The sequence below is a fragment of the Pelmatolapia mariae genome, unplaced genomic scaffold (genome assembly GCF_036321145.2).
Source record: "Pelmatolapia mariae isolate MD_Pm_ZW unplaced genomic scaffold, Pm_UMD_F_2 NODE_ptg000636l+_length_30188_cov_1, whole genome shotgun sequence".
NCBI classification, from domain to species: Eukaryota; Metazoa; Chordata; class Actinopteri; order Cichliformes; family Cichlidae; genus Pelmatolapia; species Pelmatolapia mariae.
The window spans coordinates 25,001-30,188 of NW_027052318.1; positions in this window are offsets into that span (position 1 = coordinate 25,001).

Sequence of the window (5,188 nt, forward strand, 5' to 3'; positions counted from 1 at the left end):
TGGTACGACAATGTTTCTACATGCCCCTGGTACTCTGCTCAGAAACACTTTGCCACACACACACACTCCTCGTGCATATGGTACGACAGCTTTTCTCCGTGCCCCTGGTACTCTGCTCAGCAGCACTTTGCTATGTACTTCCTCGTGCATATGGTACGACAACTTTTCTCCGTGCCCCTGGTACTCTGCTCAGAAACACTTTGCCACACACACACACTCCTCGTGCATATGGTACGACAATGTTTCTACAAGCCCCTGGTACTCTGCTCAGCAGCACTTTGCTATGTACTTCCTCGTGCATATGGTACGACAACTTTTCTCCGTGCCCCTGGTACTCTGCTCAGAAACACTTTGCCACACACACACACTCCTCGTGCATATGGTACGACAACTTTTCTCCGTGCCCCTGGTACTCTGCTCAGCAGCACTTTGCTATGTACTTCCTCGTGCATATGGTACGACAACTTTTCTCCGTGCCCCTGGTACTCTGCTCAGAAACACTTTGCCACACACACACACTCCTCGTGCATATGGTACGACAACTTTTCTCCGTGCCCCTGGTACTCTGCTCAGCAGCACTTTGCTATGTACTTCCTCGTGCATATGGTACGACAACTTTTCTCCGTGCCCCTGGTACTCTGCTCAGAAACACTTTGCCACACACACACACTCCTCGTGCATATGGTACGACAATGTTTCTACATGCCCCTGGTACTCTGCTCAGCAGCACTTTGCTATGTACTTCCCGTGCATATGGTACGACAGCTTTTCCACAAGCCCCTGGTACACTGCGCAGAAACACTTATGCCACGTCGGCTGTACGCGCTCTCCTCGCTAGCTAGTTGCTGATCTCCCCCACCTCCAGGGGGCCCCGGGGACCACCATCACATCTCCCTGTCTCCCTTACCGCTGAACAAGATGCATGCTGCTCCACTGGCCCTGCTGCTGTTGTGTCTCCATTTGGCCGAGGGGGTGAGTCGGCCTCCTCTCTCCTTTACGGTCGAAAAAGATGTGCTGCTGGCGCACTGGCCCTGCTGATGTGCTGTCTCCATTTGGCCGAGGTGGTGAGTCGGCCTCCTCTCTCCTTTACGGTCGAAAAAGATGTGCTGCTGGCGCACTGGCCCTGCTGATGTGCTGTCTCCATTTGGCCGAGGTGGTGAGTCGGCCTCCTCTCTCCTTTACGGTCGAAAAAGATGTGCTGCTGGACAGGCCTCGTGCATATGGTACGACAGCTTTTCTCCGTGCCCCTGGTACTCTGCTCAGCAGCACTTTGCTATGTACTTCCTCGTGCATATGGTACGACAGCTTTTCTCCGTGCCCCTGGTACTCTGCTCAGCAGCACTTTGCTATGTACTTCCTCGTGCATATGGTACGACAGCTTTTCTCCGTGCCCCTGGTACTCTGCTCAGCAGCACTTTGCTATGTACTTCCTCGTGCATATGGTACGACAACTTTTCTCCGTGCCCCTGGTACTCTGCTCAGCAGCACTTTGCCACACACACACTCCTCGTGCATATGGTACGACAACTTTTCTCCGTGCCCCTGGTACACTGCTCAGAAACACTTTGCCACACACACACTCCTCGTGCATATGGTACGACAATGTTTCTACATGCCCCTGGTACACTGCTCAGAAACACTTTGCCACACACACACTCCTCGTGCATATGGTACGACAATGTTTCTACATGCCCCTGGTACTCTGCTCAGAAACACTTTGCCACACACACACACTCCTCGTGCATATGGTACGACAGCTTTTCTCCGTGCCCCTGGTACTCTGCTCAGCAGCACTTTGCTATGTACTTCCTCGTGCATATGGTACGACAACTTTTCTCCGTGCCCCTGGTACTCTGCTCAGAAACACTTTGCCACACACACACACTCCTCGTGCATATGGTACGACAATGTTTCTACAAGCCCCTGGTACTCTGCTCAGCAGCACTTTGCTATGTACTTCCTCGTGCATATGGTACGACAACTTTTCTCCGTGCCCCTGGTACTCTGCTCAGAAACACTTTGCCACACACACACACTCCTCGTGCATATGGTACGACAACTTTTCTCCGTGCCCCTGGTACTCTGCTCAGCAGCACTTTGCTATGTACTTCCTCGTGCATATGGTACGACAACTTTTCTCCGTGCCCCTGGTACTCTGCTCAGAAACACTTTGCCACACACACACACTCCTCGTGCATATGGTACGACAACTTTTCTCCGTGCCCCTGGTACTCTGCTCAGCAGCACTTTGCTATGTACTTCCTCGTGCATATGGTACGACAACTTTTCTCCGTGCCCCTGGTACTCTGCTCAGAAACACTTTGCCACACACACACACTCCTCGTGCATATGGTACGACAATGTTTCTACATGCCCCTGGTACTCTGCTCAGCAGCACTTTGCTATGTACTTCCCGTGCATATGGTACGACAGCTTTTCCACAAGCCCCTGGTACACTGCGCAGAAACACTTATGCCACGTCGGCTGTACGCGCTCTCCTCGCTAGCTAGTTGCTGATCTCCCCCACCTCCAGGGGGCCCCGGGGACCACCATCACATCTCCCTGTCTCCCTTACCGCTGAACAAGATGCATGCTGCTCCACTGGCCCTGCTGCTGTTGTGTCTCCATTTGGCCGAGGGGGTGAGTCGGCCTCCTCTCTCCTTTACGGTCGAAAAAGATGTGCTGCTGGCGCACTGGCCCTGCTGATGTGCTGTCTCCATTTGGCCGAGGTGGTGAGTCGGCCTCCTCTCTCCTTTACGGTCGAAAAAGATGTGCTGCTGGCGCACTGGCCCTGCTGATGTGCTGTCTCCATTTGGCCGAGGTGGTGAGTCGGCCTCCTCTCTCCTTTACGGTCGAAAAAGATGTGCTGCTGGACAGGCCTCGTGCATATGGTACGACAGCTTTTCTCCGTGCCCCTGGTACTCTGCTCAGCAGCACTTTGCTATGTACTTCCTCGTGCATATGGTACGACAGCTTTTCTCCGTGCCCCTGGTACTCTGCTCAGCAGCACTTTGCTATGTACTTCCTCGTGCATATGGTACGACAGCTTTTCTCCGTGCCCCTGGTACTCTGCTCAGCAGCACTTTGCTATGTACTTCCTCGTGCATATGGTACGACAACTTTTCTCCGTGCCCCTGGTACTCTGCTCAGCAGCACTTTGCCACACACACACTCCTCGTGCATATGGTACGACAACTTTTCTCCGTGCCCCTGGTACACTGCTCAGAAACACTTTGCCACACACACACTCCTCGTGCATATGGTACGACAATGTTTCTACATGCCCCTGGTACACTGCTCAGAAACACTTTGCCACACACACACTCCTCGTGCATATGGTACGACAATGTTTCTACATGCCCCTGGTACTCTGCTCAGAAACACTTTGCCACACACACACACTCCTCGTGCATATGGTACGACAGCTTTTCTCCGTGCCCCTGGTACTCTGCTCAGCAGCACTTTGCTATGTACTTCCTCGTGCATATGGTACGACAACTTTTCTCCGTGCCCCTGGTACTCTGCTCAGAAACACTTTGCCACACACACACACTCCTCGTGCATATGGTACGACAATGTTTCTACAAGCCCCTGGTACTCTGCTCAGCAGCACTTTGCTATGTACTTCCTCGTGCATATGGTACGACAACTTTTCTCCGTGCCCCTGGTACTCTGCTCAGAAACACTTTGCCACACACACACACTCCTCGTGCATATGGTACGACAACTTTTCTCCGTGCCCCTGGTACTCTGCTCAGCAGCACTTTGCTATGTACTTCCTCGTGCATATGGTACGACAACTTTTCTCCGTGCCCCTGGTACTCTGCTCAGAAACACTTTGCCACACACACACACTCCTCGTGCATATGGTACGACAACTTTTCTCCGTGCCCCTGGTACTCTGCTCAGCAGCACTTTGCTATGTACTTCCTCGTGCATATGGTACGACAACTTTTCTCCGTGCCCCTGGTACTCTGCTCAGAAACACTTTGCCACACACACACACTCCTCGTGCATATGGTACGACAATGTTTCTACATGCCCCTGGTACTCTGCTCAGCAGCACTTTGCTATGTACTTCCCGTGCATATGGTACGACAGCTTTTCCACAAGCCCCTGGTACACTGCGCAGAAACACTTATGCCACGTCGGCTGTACGCGCTCTCCTCGCTAGCTAGTTGCTGATCTCCCCCACCTCCAGGGGGCCCCGGGGACCACCATCACATCTCCCTGTCTCCCTTACCGCTGAACAAGATGCATGCTGCTCCACTGGCCCTGCTGCTGTTGTGTCTCCATTTGGCCGAGGGGGTGAGTCGGCCTCCTCTCTCCTTTACGGTCGAAAAAGATGTGCTGCTGGCGCACTGGCCCTGCTGATGTGCTGTCTCCATTTGGCCGAGGTGGTGAGTCGGCCTCCTCTCTCCTTTACGGTCGAAAAAGATGTGCTGCTGGCGCACTGGCCCTGCTGATGTGCTGTCTCCATTTGGCCGAGGTGGTGAGTCGGCCTCCTCTCTCCTTTACGGTCGAAAAAGATGTGCTGCTGGACAGGCCTCGTGCATATGGTACGACAGCTTTTCTCCGTGCCCCTGGTACTCTGCTCAGCAGCACTTTGCTATGTACTTCCTCGTGCATATGGTACGACAGCTTTTCTCCGTGCCCCTGGTACTCTGCTCAGCAGCACTTTGCTATGTACTTCCTCGTGCATATGGTACGACAGCTTTTCTCCGTGCCCCTGGTACTCTGCTCAGCAGCACTTTGCTATGTACTTCCTCGTGCATATGGTACGACAACTTTTCTCCGTGCCCCTGGTACTCTGCTCAGCAGCACTTTGCCACACACACACTCCTCGTGCATATGGTACGACAACTTTTCTCCGTGCCCCTGGTACACTGCTCAGAAACACTTTGCCACACACACACTCCTCGTGCATATGGTACGACAATGTTTCTACATGCCCCTGGTACACTGCTCAGAAACACTTTGCCACACACACACTCCTCGTGCATATGGTACGACAATGTTTCTACATGCCCCTGGTACTCTGCTCAGAAACACTTTGCCACACACACACACTCCTCGTGCATATGGTACGACAGCTTTTCTCCGTGCCCCTGGTACTCTGCTCAGCAGCACTTTGCTATGTACTTCCTCGTGCATATGGTACGACAACTTTCTCCGTGCCCCTGGTACT